General features: G+C 45.6%; 1 protein-coding gene across 5 annotated transcripts in view; it reads right to left on the reverse strand.

Annotated features, from left to right (window-relative positions):
• The window catches only part of LOC147892651 (Tetratricopeptide repeat (TPR)-like superfamily protein), a 173,031-nt gene that overhangs the window by 20,384 nt on the left and 139,157 nt on the right, over positions 1–13,490 (reverse strand). The gene's annotated exons all lie outside the window — the stretch shown is intronic.

A 13,490-nucleotide genomic window follows, 5' to 3' on the forward strand; every position in this document is an offset into this window, starting at 1 on the left:
ATGTGACATATTCATGAATATGCTTTTTCATCTTTGGCCAACAGAAATCATGCTTCACTAACCCAAATGTCTTTTCAACACCTAGATGCCCTGCACATGGGCTATAATGGCAATGATAGATGATATTCTGCCAAAGATCATTCCAATTAGTATTACTACTTGCCATTTCTTTTAAGCATACCATTCTCTATGGTGTACTTGTTGCATACGTATGGCCTTCCCTAGATGCCAAGTCATCTATAACCCAAGGTTTTATCACATCCTCAGAACAAAGGCTCTAGACATACTTGCCGACTTTAACATCAGTTCTAATGAATGCTTTCTAATACTATGAAACTCATATTATGCATAATGCATGACAACGCATCAGCAACGTTATTATCCTTCCCTCTTTTCTACCGAATCTCCCTATGGAATTTCTACATCAGTGCTGCCTATGTCACGAGGGCATGAGTTTTTGAACTTGCATGTAGGCAAGACTCTGGAAAACTGAGTGGGCAAGGCCATGGAAAGTAGGTGTGCAAAGTTCTCCCTAGGGATTGGTGCCTTGGGAGTGAATTTGGGGTTTGGTCCAAAGAGGGGAAAAAGGACCTTTATAAATTCAAGTTGGCCATTGGTTTGGTCTTAAAAGTATCCCACTAGAGAGCACATGGGGAAAATTGTAAGGTAGGTGCCGCACGACACCTACCAATTACTAAGGCTACATGCAAGGCTCATGGGCTCATGGGCTCAAAGGAAGGACCTGGAGAAATGGCATGGTGCCGACGGTAAAGAAAATAACAGGTTTCCAACGGTGAATGGACACGGAAGGGGAGATATGTTGCATTTCGGACTATGTGGTCTGTCTAGTTTCATACGAGAGGCCTTGAGACAGTTTGCAGCACCATGGGCTGTTCATACAATGAACAACCAGCACTAAAGAGGCTTATTGGCTGACAACTCCATTGGTAGAGGGTCAGGCTGCTCAAAGGGCCAAGCTCATAGGCCATGAATTGCTCTGGAAGGGTCGGGATATAACTGTTGTACGTAGGACTTAGTACTGCCATTTTGCATCTTTTGCATTCTGCATTGGTGTGGATGCTCGTTTAGTAGCTCCACTACCACAGCTCATTGTATCAGGTTCTTCATAGTCTCATAGATCCATCGGTCTTCCGAAGACTTTAATAAACTTTCTTTCTTTCTTTCTCTGAGAGTGATCATCCGAGAGAGAGGAGATCAGGACCGGGGAGAGAAGGAAGGAAAGGAGAGAAAGAGGAGGGTGAATTGTGATGGTGCCGGACTAGAGGGACACAAAGTGGACTGAGAATTGTAGTGTGGAATTGCAATGGCACACTCTGGTCTATTCCAGGTGGTTTCTCGGAGACATACACTGACAGAGATATGGTCTTCTACACTGAGACACATGAGAGCCCCGAGAGAGGATTGCCCACCGTGACAGGATATACATGGGCGTCATCTCATAGGAAGGAGACGAGGAGAGACACTGGTGTGCAGGGTTCAGGGGGAGTGGCTATCCTCTTTAGATCACACATGAGACCTCTCATATCAGTGGCCGGAGAGAGGAGCATGCGCGACACATGTGGATACGAGTCCAGCTACCAGGCCCACGATCGATTCTTATAGCAGTGTGCTATTTCCCTCAAGATACCTCATCCTATGCGCGTGAGGTCACCACAGAAGGGCACAGTCCATATGAGTCGATTTAGGGTGATATCACCGAATTCTCCAGGCAGGGGACATCCTTCTTCTTGGTGACTTCAATGCATGCACAGGTAATAGGCAGGTGGGCCTACTGGACTTTGCATCAGATTCCCTCATAGTACCAGAACTAGATGCAGCTGAGCTCGGGATAGTGAGACATTATGCAGATGCACCACAGGTAAAAGAGTATGGACGACATCTACTTGAGCTAGGGGCTGTTCATGATTTGATCATTTATAATGGTCTACAGAGATGGCCATCATCCGGTGGTCTCACTTGTTTCCCGCATGGCGGAGGGACAAGCATAGTGGACTATCTCTGGGTCCCTTGGCCTTTATCTCACGGATATACGACTTCATTGTGCCCCCTCCCCCACTCGGGGCTGATGACTCGTACCTAGCCTTTTGTATCTCTACCACTATGCCAGCCACAGAGAGGGTCCCCCCCGTGCCCACTCATGTACAGGTTCACTTTGATCGCGCCCTGGACCCCATCTATGTGAGCAACTTGGCGAAGGGACTTCCATCCCTAGTACTTGGAAATGTTGTAGACCTCACCCACGCCTCAAACACCCTTTCCACAATAGTCATGGACGCAGCCATCAGGTCGACTCAATCTGCACATGCGTCACTAGGGAAGATGCCACAAAATCCCTGGCATGATGATGAGTGCAGAGAGATGAGAGCTCACCTCACACGCGAGCTAGCCCTTGGCAACTTGACATCACCCGAGGCACAACGGATTTCACGGTGACTGACATGTCGTAAGCGGCGGCCTTCCTCATCCATAGAATGGATGAGGTGATCAGTTCATTTCGAGGGGGGGATCCCGGATGGGGGCTTCTATCGGAGGGGAAGCCACCTATACCCATCACAGACCCAGGTGTTTGGCACACTTATGCATGCTCTCTTTATGATGTCCCAATGCAAGCACCACCTGATATGTCCACTATGCCCCGGCCTACCACTTGTTCACTGCATAGAATGTGCAGGTTGCACTCAGCCGGCTTCATAACCGAAGAGCACAGGACCATGAGGGACTACGGACTGAGCACTTTGATAATGGACAAGAGGTCTTGGCTCCAGTACTAGCACATATGTTCAACCACGCCTTATGTCACGGCTTTCCACCCTCATGGAGTACCACTGCCATAGTACCGATACACAAAGCAGGCGACCCCATGGATACTAGGAACTATCCACACGCTAGCCAAGATCTATGGATCGATACTGGAGAGGGAGATCAGCAGTCATATAGAGGCACATGGGTAGCATGCTCTAGGGCAGGTAGGCTTCCGGAGACAGCACTCCACTCTAGACCACATCTTCACCTTGAGGGCTATCATTGAGGAGGCGAGGTCGAGACGCCATAAAGTCTCCGCTTGTTTTATAGACTTTCAGAAGGCCTTCGACACTATCCTACGATCCCGCATGATCAAGAGACTACAGGATATGCAGATTCCAGAGGTTCTGATCTGGGGAGTGGTGAGCCTATACGAGTCCATTAGAGGGAGAGTTCGTGCCCTAGGAGGCCTATCAGACTGGATTGAGAGCATGATCGGAGTAAATCAGGAGTGCCCTCTCTCACCGACTCTCTTCGGACTCTACATTGATGAGATTACATCTTTCATAGACCGCCTAGGAGGCGAGGGAGCACCACTAGCGGACTTGATGATACAAATTCTACTATATGCGGATGACATAGTCCTCCTGTCATCTTCACGAGAGGGACTACAGAGACACTTTCCTCCACAGAGTTTGGGACCTACCTCGTGAGAGACTTCCAAGACTGGCACTAGAGTCCTCCATAAGACTATCTGAGAGTGGGGCAAGTACAGCATAGTTTGCACACATCACCGCATGGTTCGCCAGTCACGGGATTTAGATGGATCGGCTTCCCCTGTTTTAATATAGCATGGATGCACCGCCTGAGTCGATCCCACGAGATGAGATTAACCGTATCATACGGTTAGATCTCCTCCAGCTCCACACATCTCACACTTGGGGGGGGGGCAGGAGTTCCCCCACCAAGACCCAGCTCTACTATGACCACTTTCTGAGAGTATCGGAAGATGGGCTCATCATCAGACCTCAGTATCTCGAAGACAGAGAAGTCTCACATGCATTGAGGATTGTCATGGGACAGATGCGGGTCTCGTCCCATCAGTTGAGGATCGAAACAAGGAGAGCTACACGCATACCCAGAGAGCAGCGAACTTGCAGGTTGTGCACGATGGGGACAGTCGAGACAGAGGAGCACTTTCTGTGTGTCTGCCCAGCCTACTTTGAGATCCGAGGGCGCTACCACTGCCCTTTTTAGGAGGGATACGGGTTTGGCCCACTCTCACGACTAATCCACTTCCAGGACTAGGTCTGCATTGGGCTCTACCTGATGGAGATGCAACAACATAGGGAGATTCTACTACGACATATCAGAAAGCAGGAGGATGGGACCACCGTACCACAGGATACCAAGGTAGACCGAGCGCAGAGACAGGTCAGCTAGCCGATATGAGAGATATATGGATCAGCGGAGGTAGCCGACACAACACTGCCAGACGAGGGACACAGAGACCATACACGGTGCGACAAGCGACCAGAGCACACACGATCGAGCTTCGACTTATTTTAGCTCTCCTTAGGGGAGATCGACCAAGGCGAGGCATCACTCTTGACATAGCCCATCGGATCTAGAGATCGAGGAGACCACGTCCTCCACCACCACGGGAGACATCCCGACAGATGCAGATACGTGAGCTCTTTGCATCTCATCAGAGAGCCATCATGGAGACTAGATACGTAGGGCCGATCCACGCACTTGGGACTCTAGCTCTGAGCACTTGATATCTTCATGTCACTCTCATTTCGCATTTTGCTACTTTGCTACCTTGCTATTTTATACTAGTATAGCATCTTAGTACTCAGCAAGGGCCTTAGCGAGCCCTTTGTCCCGGCCCATAGTGGTCTGTATGAGCTACTTGATTTCGTACTTTGTCCCATAGGCCCGCGAGACCTCCCATGGACGTTAATCTCTCTCTCTCTCTCTCTCTCTCTCTCTCTCTCTCCCCCCCCCCCCCGGTTCTCGTGGTTGTTGAGCTGTTCGTCTGAGCTCTAGAGAATCCTGTTTGTTTCAAGGTTTTTCCCCCAGTTGTAGCGGGGTTTTCTCCAAAGATTACTTGCAGTTCTCTTGTGCCTTTCTCTCCTTTCTTTCACTCCTACCCCTCCTCTTCCCCCTTTTCCTTCTCTCTCTCGCCTCCCCGCCTACTCTCTCTTCGCGGCTGCCTGCTAGCCTAGCCTAGCCTCTCCGCTCGCCCGATCAGCCTCCCCTGCTCAGCCTCGCCTTCCCGCCGCTCAACCTTCCCGCCACTCAGCCTCCCCGCCTGCTCTCTCTTCGCCGCTGCCTGCTAGCCTCTCCACCCGCTAGCCGCTAGCCTAGCCTAGCCTCTCCATCCACTAGCCCCCTCCACCTACTAGCCCCTCCACTGTCGCCTGCTTATAGCTTGTGCTACAAGGGGGGTTTCATCAGCTAACCCAACCTCAGGCTGAGCTAAGCTCCTGGCTCAATCTGAGGTGTTAGCTCAAATAAAGGGGTCGATGATTGCGCAGGTCTTTTTCAATATGGAGTTCCCGAAAACGAAGCTTTTCCCATCGACTCCAGCCACCAAGAAGCCATCCTACGCCGCCATGGCATCTACGCATTCCCCCTATGCTCTGACTTATCACAGATTTCAAAGTAAGCTTGATCCACACGAACGGATTTACTTCCTACAACAAGAACTCAAAGATCCAAAGCTCCGCATTGCATCTTTGGAGAAGATAGTTTCAGAAATGAAGAATGAAGGCAAACAAGAGGTAATACAAGAAGTCCTACAGCAATGCAACACCGCAGCTTCGGCACCACAATTCGTAGTCAAGGTCCAAGAAATGGTCAACACTCAGCTCAAATCCATGGGACAGGAAATTACAACAGCAATACACAACAAGATCGACAAATGTGATCTCTTTACTGAGGTAAGAGAGCAGAAAAACATAGTAAGTAACAAGAAGATTTTACCCATTGGAGGATTGCAAGACAGCTGTCTTAATTGTTTTGGAATGGAAGAGTAAGAGGAACACATTGATGATGAGAGCAAGATCATTCAACTCAAGAAGGCAGTACCACAAGTCGATTGGGATGAGAATGACATAAGCTTCATCACTCGAAAAGGTAAACAGGCACAGATTTACTTCAAAGGAAAAAGCTCAAGGGTCAAGATCCTTAGACAAACCAACAAGCTAAAAGGTGCTAGGATTTGGATATCTGAAGAGCTCACTATGACCCAACTCAAACAACGAGCAAATTTTTTTTATTTTTTTATTTTTCCAAAAAGAGACTTCTATTAAGTATTAAAGAAAACCGTTAGAGCAAGCTCCATACGGGATACACCATGCAATGCACGAAAAGCTCAAGAGCCAAAAAGAAAAAGTTGGGGCTGATAGTGCCATCTCAATCTAGTAGAAACCTCCGAGAAAAAGGGAGACTCCTTCCAAACTCGAAGAAATACAGTCCTTCTAGAAGAGGTTGCCCGTGAAGGGCCCTGCATGCTAGCCCAAATGGCTATCAAAGTGTGAACCGTGTCAATCCAAATACCCGTGAACACCTGTGAAGAGTGTATCTGGGTGCCATCCAAGGCCTATGTACATCTGGCTCTCCAAATGTGCCAAGAGGCAATGCTAGCCAAGATCTCCCAAGAGGTGTGCACTGAAGCATGAGAAGCCCTGAAGGGAGTAAGTGGTACATCCTGAAGAGAGCAGGGCTCTATCACCTACTGGTGGACCGAGAGTGCCCAAGAAGAAGGCTCACCCTCATAAAACACTTGGGGCCCAGTAATGGATAACCATGCAATCGAGCCCCAAGTCATGAAGAAAGGGAAAGTATGAAAAATGTTGAGTATCCTCGCAACCCCTTTCCAAATAGTCCTCGCCTGACTGCAGTCCCAAAGGCAATGTCGCACTGACTCCTCTACAGAATGACAGTGAGGGCAAGTGGGATCAGAATGACAACGAGCAAATGAACTCATCAAAGTGAAAGAAGCAAGGAAGGAAGGTTAATGGGAGGTCTACCGAGATGGGCAAGCACTGATAAGAGATTTCAAACCTAAACCCAAAGACTCTCAGTCTTAAACTGATGTTATTCAGATCACTCTTACATAATGCCTGAATGTAGTTATGTTATGCTATTATAATAATCTAGGGCTGAGTTGTTGTGCTCCCCCACAGACTCTCAGTCTCTAACTGATGTTGTAGTTTTGTGGTGTGTGTATTTTGTCCCATAGACCCGCGAGGTCTTCTGAGTACGTTAATCTCTCTCTCTCTCTCTCTCTCTCTCTCTCTCTCTTCCTCGGTCATTGCTGTTGTACGGGCAAGTTATGTTGATGTACAAGCAAGATAATGCACCATTGGGACTGGGTTGCACAAGCACTGTGTATGAGCTTAATTGGATGCCCCCAGATTGACCAAGAGAAGCTCATTGCTTCCTCTCAATCTTATTGTTTGGTTGAGAGTTGTTTTGGAGAGACTTCGTTGTCAAAGTGGTTCACAACGGATTCAAGTTCTTGTTCCCAAGGTTGTGAGCATACCATTCATGCTCTCACCCATTGCTTGGGTATTTCAATAAATTAGTGGCCATCAGAAGCAGTGAGGGGAGTTGTGTGACCCCACATGGCTACTAGCAATTCCAACCTTTATGCAGGTGTTTGAATCAGAGATGCATATCTATTGCCTTTGGGGTGTCAGAGCAGAGCCCAGGAGGGTTATTGCTTGGAATACCAATGCTTATTGAGAGTGGGAAATGCATCGAATGCAAGTGAGATTAAATTCACCGTGTATCTTATTTGCTTGTTTCTCCAATTAATAAAGAAATATCGAAAGGGGCACCAAGGTTTGGGGCTGGTCTGTATCCTTGTTCTTGAGCAAGAGCACTTTAGTTCCCAATTTTGTAGAGATATACAATGATATGGTGGTGTAGGATAGACTAGGACTATATACACCAAGTACTTGTACTTCTTTAAGTTGAACATTTCAATTGGAGTTCACTTGTGTTCACTTCTTGTTCTCTTGTGTTCACAATCCATCTCCATTCTTATTCCTACATGTAGTATCAGAGCTAGTTGATCCAGCCTACTTGCTTCCCACTCCTACGTGCTCCCATCGCACTTCTGCCGCAGAAAACAAATTTTTATTGCTGGCTGGCTATTCTTCTACTCACCCGGAGTTCAAGAGAGCTTGAGAGCTCGGCTCCCTTAGCTCATTTCGGTCGTACAACAACAGCCCGCCATCCCATATAGCTTGGCCGTACAACTCCCACCACCTATCCATACGGCTCCCACCATCTGCCCGTACAACTGTACGGAGTGCTTCCATACTGTCCATACCAACCCGTGCAATTGTACGGACTGTTTGCGTACAGTCTGTACGGTCACACAACTCCTGCTCTTGCCTTGGTCCTTGCCTCTGCTCATTTCGAACCTCTTCCAGGTTGTACTTGCAGCTCCAGTTTGTACTTGCAGCCTATGCGAGGCTAATAAATGCTTTCATCCCAACGAAGAGGGGCACATGGCATGGGAATGCCCAAAACCCAAGCTAAAAGCAAAAAGGATGATAGGGATGAGCAGAAAGGCAAGAAGCCTAAGTCTTCTGCAGGATTAATGAATCTTATCAATGAGCAGCCCAATGGGGATGCTATGGAGCTATGTAGGGCATGGAGCAAAGTGAGAGATCAAATGTCATTGATCTTCTTTGGCGCAAGGGCTCGTGCAAGCTTTCTCTCTTCAGAGCTGGCAGGAAAACTTGTCGCTGTCCACAGCTCTGAATGTGCAAGTGGAGCTTTCCAATGATAGGGGTGACCGGAGTGCTAAACCCAGGATAAGCCAAGCCAGCCTCGCTCATAGGCCCGGAATTTTATATTATGACTCTTGAGGGCTGTGATGTTTTTCTGGGTATGCCTTGGTGTCACAGAGTTCATGCTTTTGTGGATACATATAATCCGAAGATTACTCTAGAACATAGAGGGAAGACACATGTTGGATGTCAAACTTCAGGCAGAGTCAGTCCTTGTTGTATCTGCTTCAGCTGTATGCCCAGTAATAAAACATCATATTTCTACATATTTAGTTTTTGCAAAGGATACTAAGTCTGATGATCTACAATTTGTAAACTCTAAAGCTGGATAAGGAGCAGACAGATTTTCTTAATCAGTTTCAAGAGTGTTTTTCTGCCTCATTGCCAGAGGAACTTCCACCTGAGAGACCTGAGGATTATGGGATTGATGTAGTACCAGGCAATAGTCCACCACACAGACCATCTTATAGGGTGATTGCAGCTCAGCAGGAAGACATCACGAGCCAGGTGAGGGATCTTTTAGAGAAGGGACTGATTCAGCCCAGTTCATCTCCTTACTGTTCACCAGTGCTGTTAGTGCAGAAAAAGGATTGTTCATGGAGAATGTGCATTGGCTATCGTGCACTGGATAAGATTACCATCAAAAAAAGATTCCCCATTCCAAGAATTCATGATATATTAGATAGATTAGAGGGATCATCTATCTTCAGCCGCATAGATGTTAAGAGTGGGTATCATCATATACGCATTTGTCCAAAGGATGTGTCCAAGATAGCTTTCAAGACTAGCTTTGGGCTGTACGAGTTCTTGGTTATGCCATTTGGGCTTACGAATGCTCCTGCCACGTTAAACCGGATGATGGACAGAATCTTCCAGGAGCATAGATCTTTTGTAGGCACTTTCTTTGATGATATCATAGTGTACTCAAAAGATGAGGTAGAGCATAAGAAGCATCTGGCAATAGTATTTGCAGAACTCAGCAAACACAGGCTGCTCATAAATGCAAAGAAGAGTTAAGTATCTATGCATGAGATTCACTTTCTAGGACACATTGTCCCCAAGGATGGACTGCGCATGGACCCTACTAAGATTGAAGCAATCCACCATTGGCCACCATTGAAAACTTGCAAGATGTACGAAGGGACTCCTCTAGTTAGGTCTTGCTGACCTTTGGAAAGAGATATGTGCTTTGTTTCCTGGCTAAACTTTTCAACATGATGCGTGGTTAGCTCACGAGGGGCCATTTGGTTTCTTCATATATGCCTAAGGGTGCACCAATATGATGCATTCACTTGCTATATGTGGACCGATTATGCTTTTCTGAATTCAGATCATGCTTCAATTTGGTTTAAGCTATCTTTTTATGGAATGCAGAATGATAGCTTGTTGGATGAGCTGCTTATTATAAATAATAGCTACTTGCAGCATGAGGCATACAAAGACATGGTGAGTGATTCCATTGCTCCTCTTTGGGCACGCTGCCACAGTGGTGTTGACTATGTATGGACTGCCTTTGTTACCCGTATGTAGTATGTAATCAGTGAGTATGGCAAGAACTACATGCATACTCTTAGGGAGGATGTTGCCAAGGCTGAAAGGGCTTGACAAAAATCGGTCTCTCCCGAGATTTATATCTCATGTTGAGGCTGCTTGCCTATGTCAGCCTAGACATTTCTTACAATGTAATGATTGTAGGAAGGTTGAGAAGTGGGAAACCAGAGCTAGGGAGAGGGCTTTCACTGATAAGGGCTGCTCCTCTAAAGGATTTTTCAAAGGTTTGCACTATAAGAGGAAAAGTGAAAGTATTTGCGGGGTTAAAAATGTGGATGGACCAATTCATGGGCAAGACTTGCTAAGGCCTGTGTTAGCCACCATGCAAAAAATTCTGGGCATGTGTTTCTCTCTCATATGTTGTAATCTCCAAATATTTGTGGGGTTAAAAATGTAGATGGACCAATTCGTGGGCAGGACTTGCGTATTTTGTGTTGGCCACTATGCTAAACAGTTTGGGCATGTCGTTTCTCTCGGGCATGTTGTAAGGTCCGCAAGGCAAAAACTTGTTCAACTTGTCAGTCCAATTTCATCTCATCATTAGGCCATGCAAATGGAAGCTCCTTTTAAGGATAACGAATTGAAAGATGTCATCAAATCGTGTAGTAAATGGAAATCTCTGGGTTAGGACGATCTCACTATGGAGTTCTTCCTGCAACTTTGGGATGCTATTTTGCGTGCACTATTATATATGATTAATCATGCTTGGGAAACCCAACAAATGCCAGCTACTTGGAAAAAAGAGTTGATTAAATTATTCCCTAAGAAGCATTTGTTTGAATCCTTTGCAGATTGGAGGCCTATCACACCCATGACTATCATCTACAAAGTAGTTTCTAAGATGATAGTGAAATGTATGAAAGGTATCTTGCATGAGGGTTTATACCCTACCCAGTATGGATTCATTTCCTGCAGACATATTATAGATCATATTGCCAATGCTTATGTGGGATTGAATATGCAAAGTACAATGAGTAGGATATTTCTCATTGCAAGTGGATATTGCTAAAGCATTTGATACTGTACAATGGATTTCATCTCACACACTTTGCAATCACTAGGATTTGGGAAAAAAATTCAGCATGTCATGTATTGGCTATATCAAGATAGTAAACCAGCTAGCATTCTGACTGGTGATCTTACTGATAGATGGATTCTTAGTGCATTGTTATTTGCAATAGCTACTCATCCTATGCTTCAGTACATGGATCACGTAGTAGCTACAGGTGTGTTGCATGGGTTAGAGATACATGGAAGAAGGTCGCTGATTGTGTAAGCTTAAGCTGATGACTCCTTCTTCACTCCCTAGAACATTGAGAGGATCTTTCGCACCTCATGCGTGCTTTATCTATATATGGTTTGGTAGCTGGCTTGCAAGTGAATTTCCAAAAGTCTGTGCTTCTTCCATCGCATGTGAAAGATTGGCATTATATTTTATGGCATGGGAAAATTGTTTTACCTATGCGGCTTGTGCGTCCTCATGGTTACCCTTTGGGGTGGCTAGTTACTCACCTCACCGCCAACAAATGGGTTGGATGGTTACCGAGTTGAAAAAGAATGGGAATACAAGAACTTGGCTACTGGCCATTACATGTCCGTTTTCACATAGTCCAATCAATTTTGGTTGCCTACATACAATTTTATTTTCCATGATGTTTGCCGAGGAAGATATCTTATGTTTTATGTCTACTATTACGGAGCTTTTTTGGAGGTCACATCATAGACGTAAAGCCCTCATGTTACTTTTTGTGGATCATCTTTTGCTCACCGAAGATGCATGAAGGATCAAATATTCTAAATATTCATATGGACATTCAAGCACATAAGGGAGAAATGATGCTTCAGTTTGTGCACGGTGATTAAGCATGGGAGTATATGATGCGATACTTACTTTTGCATTTGTCTATTGGTTCGTTCGGTCACTGGCAGCCTACTCAATGGGATTTTCTCCTAGGACACATTGATGGAGGGTTAAAGGATGTCCTTTTTTGCTCGCGTGCTTTCTAACTAGAAATGGCTTTGTGTCTGACAAGTACCCTTGTCCTGGTGAACATGGAGGAAAGTGCCCCAAGCCTGATCTGTGCATCGACATATTGATGGGTCTATCGCATCTCTCACTCTAGGCCTCGGCTACGATATCTCACTAGGATCTACTGATCCATGCTATCCAACTAGAAAAACTTAGTAATCACACTCTAGGTGGAGTCTGCCTGAGCACCTCGATCTCCCTGTACTGTAATCTTATGTTCCAGGTAGAATGTAGCATGACCTCGGATGGGTCAGTGGGGCAGATTGTCCTTAGAAAGAACAATGCTTATGCATATAAATGTAAAAAGTTAATTGCTACGTTGTGTTATAAGTGGTTTTTGATGATCAGGGTACGAGACGACTAGGAGACTCCGAGAATCCCAACGCATTAGATTGGTTAACTCATTAGCCATGATCCTAGGGGTGCGTACTTAAAGGCAAAGGAAGGTTAGTGTTTTAGGTGATTTAGAAAAGAACCCAAGGGGCAAAATGATTATTGCATAGGGAGATTTAAAACTTTGGCAAGTAGCTAGAATTAGTATGGAGTCTTCTAAGGACATGGGGGATTTGTGTGCACGCGCTTTGTAAACAAAAATAATTATTCTGAAAGTTGTCTGCATACGAATCATTTGTTTGGGGAGAGATTCTCTCGGACACTTGTGACTTTATGGAAAATTTGTAGATAAGCAATGGATAAAATTATGTTGAGTTCTATTAAGGCAATACCTCTTGCTATTATTGAGGATGGAAAGCTAATTGTAGTAGGTACTTCTGGCTCTGTTCTATGGTAGATTCAGGTATCGAATGACGGCTTAAATACTTTGGCGATCGAGTATGCACTTGCTCATGTGTTTGGCTTGGAAGAAGTGTTGCGTATATTTGAACACCAAAGGGAGCAAGGGTAATAGCTGCTATGTTCCTAAACTATATGCGCTCTTCATTAAGTTCGTTGGGTTAAGAAAATAGGAAAATGATGGGTTCTTCGTTGATTGTAATTTCTTCTTGCTAGTGTGGAGAAGAAGATGCTACTAACACAGTCGACAAGGGGAAATTTAGTTAGAACTTGTATGACCACTATCAAATGAATGCAACACTAAAGGCAATAGACTCTGTGCAAATTCTTCTGGGTGGGGATCTCTGAAGGAGGATTGAATGCCTAGAGCTGATCAGATGTGATGTGCAGTTGTGCCTTTTCTAGTTCTATGTAACTATGGGGATCGACTAACTAGATAGAGCTGTAGCCTATGCCGTAGAAGGTGTGATAGGAGACGAAATTGGTGCTGTTTTCATTGACGCTTCTGTCCGGAAGGCGGTTCGGTCTTTTGCTGCAAA

The sequence above is a fragment of the Dipteris shenzhenensis genome, chromosome 16 (genome assembly GCF_047967505.1).
Source record: "Dipteris shenzhenensis isolate YYH24624 ecotype China chromosome 16, Dip_SZ_1.0, whole genome shotgun sequence".
Lineage (NCBI taxonomy): Eukaryota > Viridiplantae > Streptophyta > Polypodiopsida > Gleicheniales > Dipteridaceae > Dipteris > Dipteris shenzhenensis.